Source organism: Pteropus medius, unplaced genomic scaffold, assembly GCF_902729225.1.
Source record: "Pteropus medius unplaced genomic scaffold, Ma_sr-lr_union100, whole genome shotgun sequence".
In the NCBI taxonomy this organism is placed as follows: Eukaryota; Metazoa; Chordata; class Mammalia; order Chiroptera; family Pteropodidae; genus Pteropus; species Pteropus medius.
The window spans coordinates 659733-673874 of record NW_024354502.1 but is presented as its reverse complement, the minus strand read 5'-3'; the positions used below and the strand labels follow the sequence as shown (position 1 = coordinate 673874).

At 37.1% G+C, this 14142-nt stretch overlaps 1 long non-coding RNA gene across 1 annotated transcript in view; it reads left to right on the top strand.

Moving 5' to 3' along the window:
* The first annotated feature begins 1377 nt into the window (after positions 1-1377).
* LOC120595696 (uncharacterized) overlaps positions 1378-14142 on the top strand; it is a 75098-nt gene continuing 62333 nt past the window's right edge. Inside the window, exons 1-2 of the long non-coding RNA XR_005650989.1 lie at positions 1378-1956; positions 2060-2179. This is a non-coding gene — a long non-coding RNA (uncharacterized LOC120595696). The remainder of the gene's footprint in view (positions 1957-2059; positions 2180-14142) is intronic.

Here is a 14142-nt window from a genome sequence, read left to right as displayed (position 1 = left end):
ACAGCAGAAGGCTGGAAGAGAGTTGGAGTTAGAGTTATACCACTTGGACCAAATGGGACAGAGACCAGACGAATTGAAGAAAGGCCATCACATTTCTGAGATTCTGTAGGACAGGACAATAGCCCTATGTGGCTATGAACACACTTTATCCTTCAGGAAAATGGAAGAATGATCCCAAAGTTGATTCAGAGATTGGCGGGGCTGCCATTGCCACAAGAGTCCCAGAGGGCACAAGCTAAGGGGATGAGGTTGCCTCCTTCTTGGTTTTAGTAGGTCTGGCTGCTGCCCATGGTCTGGAGAACAGAGCATGAAGCACCTCCCCCCCACCCCCCAAAAAAGGGCATTATTCTCAAGCTTTAAAATCTGCCCTAGCAGGTTTTAGATTTTCATGATTCCTTTCTTTTTTTCTGATTTCGCTCTTTTGAAATGAGAATATCTACCTTATGCCTGTTCCACCATGGCGTTTTGGAAGCAGATAACTAGTCTGGTTTCATAGGTTCACAGCTGGAGAAAAATTTTGCCTCAGGATGAATCATACCTTGAGTGTCACCCACACTTGTTTTAAATGATTTTAGATGAGATTTTAGGCTTAGATTTGATGCTGGAAAGGTTTAAGAATTTTAGCCATTGGGAATGGGGGTAAATGTGTTTTGAATGCAAGAAGGACATGAATTTTGGTGGGGAGGGGACAAAGAATGGAATGTTATGGGCTGAATTGTAGTCCCCCAAATTCATATGTTGCAGTCCTAACCCCCAGTATCTCATAATGCGACTGTATTTGGAGACAGGGCCTTTCAGGAAGTGATTACGTTAAAATGAGGCCATTAGGGTGGGCCCCAATCCAACCTGACTGTTGCCCCTTATAAGAAGAGAACATTTGGACCTGCAGTGAGACACCAGAGATGCGCAAGCACAGTAAAGCAAAAGAAAAAGAAAACCACGTGAAAACACAGCAAGAAGGTGGCCAGCGCAAGCAAGGAGAGAGGCCTCAGGACGAAGCAAACTTGCCAAGACTCTCATCTTGGATTTCCAGCCTCCAGACTGTGAGGAAATAAATGTCTGTTGTTTAAGCCACAGACTGAAATATCAGTCTATGGTATTTTATACGGCGACCTCAGCAAACTAATATGCCTGCTCTTTACTAATTTCCAAATACATAATTAATTACATGTCATAAGCTCAATCCTGTCTGATCTCAGAAGCTAAGCAGGGTCGGGCCTGGTTAGTACTTGGATGGGAGACCACCTAGGAAGACCAGGTGCTGTAGGTGTAAAAAATAAAAAATAAGGGTTGTAAGCTTGTTAGTTCTTGCAATTTGTGAGGTCAACCAAGGGTTGCCTTGCTTATAATAAACAAACAAACAAATGAACAAATAAATAAATAAATATCCTTTAAAAAGAAACCGTTAGTTTTTCAGCAATGAGCTCTACTACGTTTGTTGATAATTCTACCTTCCTAGGTCTAGAACTTTTCTCCCTGTGCCTTTAGATTAAAATTATAATAGCTCATTCAGTTACTGAAACAAGCAAAAATTCTGATGACCTGTTTGTGTGTCATTGCAAACAGGAAATCTACTGGCAAAGAATTAGCAATAAATAAATAGACACTATCCTTGAACTCTGGGGATTTTACTCATTATAAAACATTTTATAAAGGTATCATTTTGTGTATTTTCCAGACTACCCCAGTAAACAGATATTGAAACTGAAGCTAAGATAATTCAAGTAACCACCCAGCCTCACACGGCTGTGTAAGGAAAGAAGCTAGGGGTTGCATGGAGTTCTTTTGACCCAACTCCTGTGTTTTATTCCACTATCCTATTCCTTTGTGAGAGTGAATCTGATGCTTCCCAAGGATGCAGTGATTCCTACCTGTGCTGACAACCGCAGGAACAATCTCTGTCTAAAGGTGATTGAGGATGAATTGAAGTGAAGCATGCTAAAGAATCAGAACCAGGTGTGGCTTCGTCTTTCTTACCACTTCAAAAAAAAAAAAAGAGCCCTAATTTATAAAACAGAGATAACTAGAGCTGGTGTACCAAATTTTCTTTTAATTTCAGGACACTTGATAAAAATTTCCAGCAGTTAGGTGGGGACCAGGAGCCTGGCTCGGTCCAATGGGCTGTAAGAGAAAATGAAGCTGTATCCTGCTGTGCCATGTCCTGCAGAAGAACATTTAGGTAAGAAAGACCTTGGAAACAGAATAACCATAGCATCAGCTATTATCAAATAAGAAAAGATGACAGGGGTCACCAAACCTCTGGAGAACTGGAAAAAAAAGGACATAACTTGAGTATAGGATCCAGGTCCTTGACATGTTCTATTCAAAGTTGCGCCGAGCGGGACATAGCCCAGTGGGGTTGTGACTATTTGTGGAAATAGTTCCAATTTCCCAAAACGTGCTCATTTAAGTGCATGCTTAATTTACAATTCCATCAAGTGTGGCATCAAAACAACGTGTATGGAAGTACTCCATTAGACAGAGTACTTTTGGAGCACAGGCTTCTATAAAGAAGTAGCGAGTCAGTACCTTGGCCTGTGGGGTACTCCTTTTGTGACCGCGCCGTTGCTGCCCTGCCTGGCCTTCGCTTGCTCCCCTTCCCTCCCTTCTCTCTTCTTTTCTATTTCCCCAGTTCTAACTATTCTTTCTTTTGCGTTTTATATTCGCTCTCTGCATCCATCTCTGATTTCATTTAAATACTCACTTTATAACAGGCTAACCAAATATTAAAGCAGAGACCATGGTAGTAGTCTTCTAGTTCTTCCTTCTTCTTTGCTTCAATATGTGCAAAACTGAGTTGCTGCCTGGGGAGACACAACCCAAATAATTTTGTTTTTACAAGCCTTTGCTCGTCTGCATTCCCTTCTTTTAGATGTAGTCGCAACATCTCATGTTTTTTTCTCCAAAGTAATCTCATGTTTTTTTCTCCAAAGTAATTCTGCAGAAGCTTTCAGCAAAATAATTTTTCTAGCACACTATAAAGAGCATGGGTTTTGGATTTATACTGAGTGGGGTTTGAATTCTGGTTCTATAATTTTTTTTAGTTATGTGATTGTGGGAAAGTTATTTAATTTCTCTGGTTAGATTTTTTCTTAGTAAATTGGGGATTTAATGACATAATGTTAGCAAATTATCAAATATAATTTCTGGTACATGGTGAGTGCTGAATAAATATTAAATGTGGAATTATTAACTCTCAGTGCTCTTCGGGCTCCCAAGGGCACTTTATCTAGTTTGGCTAGCAGCTTTGTTTCTGTAGGTTTAGTATACTTCCATCGTTTTTGGTTTGTTGTGGTTGTCATTTTATTATTATTAGGTAGGATGGAGTTTTCTGAAATAATTGAAATAATTCATTGACTATCAATATAATAATTACCTTCATCCAACTCAAATTTCAATTTTATCACCAAGTCCCAAACAAGTATTTCCTGGAACAATAGAGGAATATTTCCTAAGCACACATGCTTAAATTCTCATTTGTGATGTTTTGACTATCATCAGATCCAGTGTCAAATGTAGCATTTTGTTATCATGGCTGCTTTGCTTCTCATTTGCTGTGATGGAAAGACCGCCCACAGAAAGTCTACATAACAGTCGATAATGGTTGATTTCAGACATAGTCACACTGACCATTATCATTTCATGAGAAAAACAACTCAACTAGGGATTATTTTAGAAAATTAGTGCCTGTGGTTGTTTATCTGTGATATCAGTTCATTCTGGATTTGATGAGTTAAGTGCAGGAAAACATATAAAGGTCATTTTCAAATTGCAAATACGCAGAAAAAAGGTCCCATTATTTAAAGTTGAGTTATAGTTGGTAAAAGCCAAATTTATTTTGGTTAGAAAAGGAGTTCTCAACTATTTTCTCCAATGTTTTTCATAAGTTACTTTCTATATTTGTATTTATCTAAAGCATTTTATATTTTTAATAAAATAAAGCCATGGTATATGGCTATAATTAAAAGATTTTTTTTCTGTCTCATTTTTTCTCTGATGAGTTCCTGTACCCCAAAGCAACTATTTTCACTTATATTTATGGGTTGTTTTTTTCTGGTAGTTTAACTCATACTAACTATTCTATTACAAAATTATTTCTTGATCATCAATTTTATATATTTTCTATAGATTTTGTATACTGGTGATAAAGATTTATTATACTTATCCAACTCCTTTTTTTTTTTTTTACTGCTATCATCACAATATCATAATGTAATAATTTATGATGAAATTATTATATGCTGTTTCTAGTTTTCTGAATATGTGAGTATTATTCATTACTAGTCCAAAATTGTGAACATTTTAAATTTTAAGGAAATTTTCTCCCTTTAGTTATTTTTCGATTGCTCAGTTTTTATGTTTCTTCTATCAATAGTTCCTTTCAAGCCCTTCAAAGTAATGTAAAGCTTTTCTGCATACTATTTTCCTCATGGTCAAGCATAGTAGATATTCCATCATTTCCATTTTCTTTAGACAGATATTTCTCTAGAATGCCTCCTTCCACAACTTTCCCACTGTGGAATTGTTGTTTTTAGGTTAACATGAGACTTCTCTGTATCTTTATTCTGGGTTACATCTTCTACTTTTGGATAATTTGATGGAGTTGCATGTGGTGTACAGTTTTATAAATATATGTTTTTATTTAGCACTCATGTTTTGACTTATTGTTTTACTGAGTAAATAATTACAGATTAAAAGTGATTTCTAAATAGTATTTTAAGACATTCATCTATTATGTCTAGCTTCTAGTGTTACTTTTGAGAAGTCCGACACCATTCTATTTCTCATCTAAATATGGAGCCTTCTATATTATACTGAAAATTTTAGAAGTTTTCTGTTATTTTGAATTTTAATGATGATGTGCTTTGGTGTACATCTCTTCGTATTTATTGTTCTCGGCACTCCAGAGACACTCAGTCTTCAATTGTGATATATTTTCTTGATTCATTTTCTTTTTTATAATTTCCTCTCCTCTGTTTTGTTTCTTTTCTTCTTCTGAATCTCCAGTTGTTTGGTATTGGATATTTTGGATTTATTAATCAGCTTTATCTTTCCTATTTTCCGTATCTTTTTAATTACTTTTGGAGAGATTGCATCAGTTTTAATTTTTAAATATAATAGTGATTCTTTTTAGCTATCAAAAATTTAAATTAAAAGAGTTTTTATCAGCCAATTGTTCCTTTTATATAGTTTCCTATTCTTGTTCCATTGATATATTATCTCCTTTCATCTATCTGACAATAATAATTAGAGTGTTTTTTTTTCTTTTATCTGTATTGTCTGTGTTTCCTCTAAGCTTCTTTTTTTTTTTCATTTTGTTTTGTTTTGTTTTTCTTATTTCTTTTGGTCTTTGTGTTCCAAATGGAAAGACTTTTCTTAATTTATTGGTGATCCTTGGCTGTCCATTGATACTTGAAAATGAAGTACTATAAAGCTTATGAGAAGCTCTGTGGGCATGAGTTGGATTTGTCAACTGGTGCACTTTTGAATGAGTTGGCGTGGAGGGAGACCAGATTATTTCATTGAGGTATGCCCAAATAACTGTAGTTACAAGTTTATTTTCAAGTGCTATTTAGTTTTTCCAAAGAATACTCTACCAATCTCGTGCTTGAGAAAGATGTCGAGAGTGTGGAAAATGGCGACAGGTGGTAGTGACAAATTCCACCCACAATTCTGAACCTATCAAAGGAAGGGTGTTGAAAATCTCTTCATTTAGTCACTTTGTTGTTCTTAATTTTCACGACTTCCTCTTCTGAACCTAGTTAGTATCCTTGAATTTAAGGTCTATGGCTCAATTTATCCTCAGAATGAATTTCCTGCCGGAACGAGGGGTAGAAATTTTGCCTGATGTGGGAAGTAGGAACATAATTATATTGGTGTCTAATAGCCCTGGTTCAGTCTCTCAGTGAATCTCCATGTTCGGGGCCTCTTATTTACTCTCACATTTAATGGCACATGATACTGTTACTTTTTGAGACTTTCTGCATTCTACAACATAAATTATCTCACTCCTCAAAGATTTTCCTCTTTATAGGTACTGCTGTTCAATTTCTGAACTTTGTGATTTCCTCCATTCATTTTCAGTCTTCCTCAAATTCATTATCAGTTCTTTTTTAGCAATTCTCTTCTCTTCCATTTTCTTTGACATTAAAGTTTGTAGCTTTGTTTCAAAAAAAGAGCAGATAAGGATATACATTTATTCAGGCAGGTGTTGCTAGAACCATTCTAAATTGTTGGAAGAGAACCATTTTTCATGTTTTTAAAAAAATTCTAAGATTACCAGGGTAGATATTGGGTAAAAAGTAATATATATGCATGCTATCTACAGAGATTTGGCAAAGGTCAATGGTATTTTGAGAAATTCTTCAGTCTAGATTGACTAATTGAAAATTTCTGAATTAGAATCCTTTAGTGTAATATTCTCTTTTAAGTGACCTAGGAACTAAAAAATAGGATTTAAAGCAAAAGAGCATCATAAATTCTAGATATTTATATCAGAATCCTGATATAATACCTGATATCCTCTTCCTTTTACCCCATCCAATCAATCACCAAGCCATGTTGATTTTTCTTCTTTTGAATCAATCTGCTTTTTACTTTCTGCACAGGCAATTGTAAAGTCCAAATCATTATCATTTTTACTTAGATTTCGGTCAAAGCCATTTAACTGAATGACTTTCCTTCTTTTTACCCATTCTCCACTTGGTCGTTAGAGACAGCTTAAATCACTGACAAGCTCATATAATAATCTTAGAGAAGACCATTCATAGCTGACCATATCTCTTAGTATAAAGACCAGATCTCTTACCATGGTTCATAGGGTCCTGTGTGGTCTGAACTGAGCTGAATTCTTGACTCTATTTGTCCCCTCTGGCTTTGTTGACCTTCTTTTAGTTCCTCCTATGTCACAAGCTTCTCCCCAGCTCAGGACTTTCACTCAGTTATTTCTGAGTTCTCAGAAATGCTACCCTATGCATTTACTTAGCATTCAGGGTCATTACTTGGTAGAGTAAGAGGTCAGGTCCAGGGGAAATCTTGAAACATTTGCAGAAGTTGTTCAAATCTCATCTTTGTCTTTTTCAAGCTGTGTGATTCTGTGTCACTTATGAGCTCTAAGGGGGCAGTGCACCTGCTCATCATGGGTAGTTTAATTAAATGGGGTATAAATTTTTTATCACAGGGTCTTGCAAGTACCAATATTTATCCTTTGTCCCCCTTTTTGTTGAACTATCAATAACTATTTGGTGAAGGCATAAACGTTTGGAGAAAGTTTCATGTACAGTGAGAAACATCAAATTATTACAAATAGACTGGCATACTTTTCTCAAAGTTTAAAATGAAAATTTTAAAAAGTAATAATTTCAATAAAAGCAATAGGCTCTGAAATAAATTGAAGAAAGCTATTTCTGAAATCCTTTGGAGGATTTTTCTTATTTTTTCCCCTCTGTATAGATTATTGACCACACATAATTTGTCAACAACAAACCCATAAGATTTTTGAAGGAAAATTATCCATAAATGTGAGGTATTACATTCAAAAGGCAAACAGAAAATGTTAATGATAATGGCAATGCTAGCATTGACTTTTACATTTATAGAGTACATTTATTTTCAAAGCACTACCCAAGCTTTCAACAAAGGCAAGACAAAATTTAATGTGAAGTTTTCTGCAAATTTATATCATGGAGACATAATGCCCAAATGTGGATTTCTCCAGGGTGGGAGCCCAATATGTCAGAGAGGCTTTTATTTCACTCATTTATCCAGAGACGATCTCACAGTTCATTGAGAACTTCTCTTAGGCAACCCCAAAGCCCGAGGCAACTCATCAGACACTCTCACATGAGGTCTTATGTCCATAATTCTCGGCCAAATAATAATTATTGTCCAAACTATCTTTCATTTCCCTAAATTATATTATATCACATTTCCAGCTGCAAGTGTTTATAAAGGGTTTTATCTTTTCCTCTACCATCTTTTCAAGGGTGTCATGGTACCATCTGTTCCCCCAGACACTATGCTGACCATAGCAGTCAATCAATCTCACAAAATATGGACTTGGATCAATTACTTTAGATTTGATTTACCCATTTCCAAGCTTTATAACATTCTTTACTTGATTGTGCCATCCAAGTCTAAAAATGCTGATCCTAGAATTTTATTCTAACTTTATTCCAACATACCCTTGATATATAATATGCACATCTTATTACTATTGTTTTTTCCAATTCACACTCACCTTGTTATCCCTTCTTAGAACATCAGTTTCCAAGTTTTTGCAAACTGTAAAATGACAGATGTATATCATACATATTGAACTAATTTTATCAGAAAACATGTATAGACTATATTCTTTGTTAATAAGTGTTTTTTTGCTTTTTAATTTTTTATTATAAAGATATCACACTATTTTAATAGTATTTAATTGTATTAGATATACTTTTATTTAAATTTCAATTTAAGATTTTTCAATATTACTCACCGCCAGGAAAAGGATGGAATTTCCCAGAAAAGTTTAAGAATTTTGTTCCATTAGTATCTTGGGTAATTTCCCATCACTGGCCATTGAGTAATTTTCAATATGTTTTTAAATTCAGTGCAAAGAAGGCCTCTGCAGCAAAAGAATAAGATACATTGTAAGTTCAAATTGTGCTTTATTGCTGATCTTTTAAAATTTTTTTTATTTGTGTGTGTTTTTTTTTAATTCTTCGTTAATACTTTACAATTTCAAAAGCCCCAATTATATGAAAGTTGGTAGGAGAGTGTAAAGGAAGTGCACAGAGATGGAAGACATATGATGTCCCCGGGACCTCCCGGAGGGCCTCATAGCCAACCCCCCTCCCTCAGCAGATAAAGACCTGGAGATGGAGAGAGGCAGGCGGTAATTGACTATTTAAGGTCTACAGTTATTTTTAGCCCAGAAGTCTTTACATGTTTGTCTTCTGACTACTTATTTTCTATAGAGTATCTTAGTCATATGACCGTTACTGTGTTCAGCTTTTAAAAACAATCTATTGCACACAGCAGAGATGGGAAGGATCTCGATCACTGCATTCTCATTTCTCATTCTCTCTTGTGAACAGGCCCAAAGATGCGTTTCAGCAGAACAGAGAGCTGGGGGAAAACCCGCTCTGAAGTTAGAGCACTGTAAAGCTGTGGGCTGAACTAAGCTGAAATGAAAAACCAGGGAGAGACAGAAAATATTGCACACATGGTGCAGATTACCCACCAACTTAACAGGTGTTATAGTCAATTAAATAATGTCATTCTATTCCAGGGAAGCAGGTCCAAACAGGAAGACGGATTATTCAGGTGCTAGCCTCCAGTGAGGGATGGCTAACAGATAGGCCCTCTCTAAGCAGCAGAATCCTGCTGGAATTCCCAGAGGTTCCAGCTGGCTCCAATCTCACATCTTAATGTGAGCAAAAGTGACCCCTTAACTCAGGTTTTAATAAAGAAGCAAAAGTAAATAATTTACTGATAATGACAACCTGCCTTATTTATGTGACAGATATTTTTCTAGGCACTTTTATATGTAATCTCTTTTTATCCTCAGCACAGTTCTAGAAAGCTAGAGGTAGGTGTAATTATTCCATTTTATAGTTGGAGAAATTGAGTCTCAGAGAAGTTAAGTTATCTGTCTTACTGATTGTAAAGCCAAAGTCCCGGAGTTATACCTGTGTCCATATACCCCATATTTACATGACACCCCGAGTGTCCACGTATGTTCATAGTGGAAGGTCTGGGATTACATTACAATTCCTCGTCGGTAGGGAATATCAGGAAAGAGCAGCTTTGCTTCAGTTTAACTAAAATTTATTGCACATCTACTCTGTAGTAGATTCTGAGCTTTGAACAGAGGGAAAGAGATCAGTTACAAAAGATCTTGATGTTTAGTTGTTCACGATATCATCTTAAGGATGGATGTGAAGATATCTATTTTCATTCTCATGTGGGAAATGCAGTGAGAGATGTCTGGGTTTCATCTAGGACTGGCCTTGATCTTCGTCATGATTCCTGGCGCCATCAGTCTTAGCCCGTTCTGTGTTGCAGGGTTCCATTCCTGCAAGTTGCTAATTGATTGAGTACCTCTACTGAATGAGTGATGGTGTGGAGCATGAGGGGTACAGAAATGATCGACCCATAGGCTGGCCTGGAGCTTAGTGTCTAGAGACGTGAAGATCTTACTAGACCTATGTGACCCATGCCGGACTGGTTACTTCCTTCACAGAGATTTTTACGCCTATATATGATCAATTTGCTTGTTATTCCTGTCTGAAAAGTTATTTCCATTATGATTGTCATAGTTGCTCTGATTCCTATTTTGCTCTTTCACAAATCCAAAAGATGATGACGGCAGGTACTTTCTTTGACTCCACCAGCATCCTAAGAAGTGCCTGCTACATGTATCCTTCCTCTGCAGTAGGAAGAATTTTGTAAATTTCCTTTGCTTTTTGCCAGAGGGGACAACTGTTACCTGAAATAGGCCTCCTCAATCCCCTTAGAAGCCCCAAGTCTGCTATCAAATGTCTCCCAGGGCAATAGTTCAAGTTAAGAATTATCTTCCTGCAGGCTCCCTGAGATCTTGCTAATTTACAGTTTCTGGCCCATTTGTCTCTGAAATTTAGGAGCAGAACTCTGGTTTCTCACTTCCTTGTCTTTACTAAACATGAATCATTTAGTTAACAACAACAACAACAAAAAAGGGTGCTTCATAGTTATTCAATAAAGTGTGAGAGAAGAGATTATTCATTGCAGCATTCTTTTTTTTTTTAAAAAAAAGAGCTTTTCTCCAAGTGTTCCTTAGAGATGTATGTGTGCACCTTATCTCTTACTTGAAATTTTGAGCTCCGACTGGGTGACAATTTGCTGTGTGATCTTGGGGAGAGTCAGTTTAATTCTCTTGGCCCAGCCTGCTCTTTTTTACGGTGAGGGCTAAATGAGGTCTTTCAGCTTTCTCTCACATATGCTATTTGGTTATTCTATTGTTTGAAATGAAGGATCGTTTCTTAGGAAATTTCCTGAAAGCTCAACCTACCTTGTACTAGTTCACAGCCAGCACGGGCTACATACAAGTAAGTGTGAATCTGTAGGTAACAAAACCTCAGAGTTCAAAGAGACTGTCAAGGTCAGGAAACCCAACCCGCCCCCCATCCCCATGGTGATACCTGAATACCTTCTACAACATCTCCACCATGTGGCCAACCCCCATGGTGAGCAGGTGAGCACCTCTCCCAGCCCTCCTCACTATCTCCTAAGTCAGCTGGTGTTTTTTGTGGGCTTTTGGGAAATTCTCTCTCCACTCGTTCCGAAATATGTTGCCCTGTACTTTCCACTCGTGTGTCTGAATTCTACCACTTACGATCATTAAAAAGTATAATTTTACTTTTCACATAACAATCCTTTCGATATTTGAAAATAATGACACAAATATCCTTGTCTCTAGGGTAAACGATCCAGTTCTTTAAAGCATTCCTGCTGTTGTATGGTTTTGAGTGTGTTCCTAATTTTGACCACTTTCTTCTTAATATTAGACCCAGATTGTCAATGCCATTCTTACCGGCCTGCAGGACTGATTAAATATTTGAAGTAATCTTTGTTGACAGAATTGGAAATTGGACTTTTAGAAGGAAAAGAAAGATAGTCTGAAAAGAGATTATCACGGTAATCTAAGCAAAAAAAAAAATGACAGGGAACTCTGCAAAGATGAAAGGAGGTTGCCAGTATCTGCTGGATATTTTGTGCTTTGTGTTAAATGGATCATCACAAGTTATGTGACCACTCAGCCCTTTCCATTTTAGAGTTGAAGTTACTTATATAAGATTAGTATGTGATAGCTCTGAAATTCTGACATATTTTCTATGGCTTAAATAGCTAGTAGGATCCCTCAAGTGAGAGGAAGATTTCAAACATATTGTATGAGAAGAACTCACTTCAACAAATAAATGAACTTGTCCCCTAGGTGGTTTTTAAGAGGAATTGCTTTTGAAAATTCCATAGGGAAGAGCTGCCTAGAAAAGGACCATCATGTAGAAATGGCAAAAAAGTGGTGAAGGGTTTTCATGCCCCCTTGTAGAAATGAGAATGAGTTCTTTGTGTCTGTGTGGTCATTTTTTTTTCCTAGGATAATTCTGTCTTTGCCACGGAGCCTAAGAGAGGAGATTTGTCTTCAGCCCACTGGAACAGTGCTCACTGGCTGCAGGGAGGTGCTAGAAATGTCCCCAGCAGCTCCAGTTTCTGGATAAACAGACTTTCGAACATATCTTTTCAGTTAGCAGTTGGCTCAATCTCAATTGCAGTTTTTTCTCAAAGTGTGTCACACATAGATTAACCATCACTTGGACACCGATCCCATACCAGGTAAAAGCTTGTGTTCCCCAGAAATCTCTACTACTCTGTAGTCAGCCTTCAAAAGAATAAGGCAAATTGGCAAAAGACATCTTTGAGTTGAAAAGCAAAAAGGACAGGTGTGTAGGATGACATACATACAGAACAGGGCAGAAACACGCTCCCGAACATACCAGATGCATGACTAGTGACACATGATTGAACTAACTAGGGGACAAGTAGCTTTGGAAGGACAAGGGAGCTATTAAGTGAGCCACTGTATGTAAAGTAGCATGTTAATTGGTGCAGAGTAAAGGTTTAATAAATGGTAGTGATGATTACAAAAATTACGATTGGTTCAGAAATTGCATTTGTGGGAAAATAAAGATATCTTTCTTATATGCTAGAGTGGTATGGGTTCATTGCCATACCTTTCACTTTCTAGAACCTATCCTGTCTTGAAATTTGAGGACTGACACTCAGGCTGATAAACCCTGAGATCACTTGATCCTTTGCAGTAAAGGACAATAAAAGAATCATGACCTTTCCCTTAGTTCAGAACCTGGTTGGCTTGCCAACACATATTTGTTGATTTATTGATGACAGCCATTCATCAATAGAGGTGATATCTCATTGCGGGTTTAACTTACATTTCCCTGGTGATTAGGGATGTTGAACATCTTTTCATATGTCTATTGGCATTGTGTATGTCCTCTTTGGACAAATGTCTATTCAGGTCCTCTGCCCATTTTTAAATTGGATCATTAGTTATTTTTGGTCTTAAGTTGCATGAGTTCTTTATAAAATTTGGATATTAACCCCTTATCAGATGTATCATTTGTGAATATCTCTTCCCATTCAGTAATAACGTTGTACAGTGACTGATGGTTATTAGCCTTACATGGTGACCATTTCTTTAGGAATATAATATTGAATAACTATGCTGTATATCTGACACTAATATAATATTGTATGTTACCTATATTTTCATAACATTTTCTTAAGAGAAAAAAATAAAACACAAGAGATTGTTGTTACAAAAAAAAATCAACCTTCATTGTATCTCATTCTTCTTTGGAATGCAGGCTAAACTTTCAATGTGGGTAAATGCGCACAGCGCAATATGCTCCTGCCTATCCCCATACTCTCAGCTTCTCCAGTTCCTTTGACTTCTTGCTTTTTGCCCTTGGAATACTAGACTTGGACACAGAGCATTTTTACTACTTTGGGTCCCTTTTTCTGGAAAGGACATTATATGCCAGAAAGAAGAACTGAGTTATATCGTTTAATTCTCACATCACTTGGAACTGATGTATTGTTGGCTCATGAGGTATTCAGTGGTCTTGTTGGCATGATAGAGGGTCATGTTATTTATTTCATGATCATTTATTAACTTCCTTCTGTGTGTCAAGCAAGGTGCTGAGATCGAGAGGTAAGACAGACTCCCTGTCTTCAGACAGGGAAGAGATTAAACCAGTTCAGTGTTAAACAGCATGGTCAGGATAGAAGGAAAGCTCAGCTGGGGAGTTCTGGACTGAACTCGAACATGTCAGGGAGATGGGAGCCACTGGGCTTTGTAGAAAAAGCAATTCATTCACCTAGCAAAGGAACGAGTGCATGAGCACCCCAACGGAGAGAGATGTGTGCTTGAACTTGGTCTATGATGCCGGGTCTAGGCTTGCCAAGGGGAAAATTTGCTTGGTACATTCGATGATGTTGTCACACTTTATTGCGATCACTCCCAAAACACTTCAAAGAAGGAAAGTGGGAGAGGGTACCCCTCCCAGGCCATCTCCAGAGCACAGTGGTGAGGCC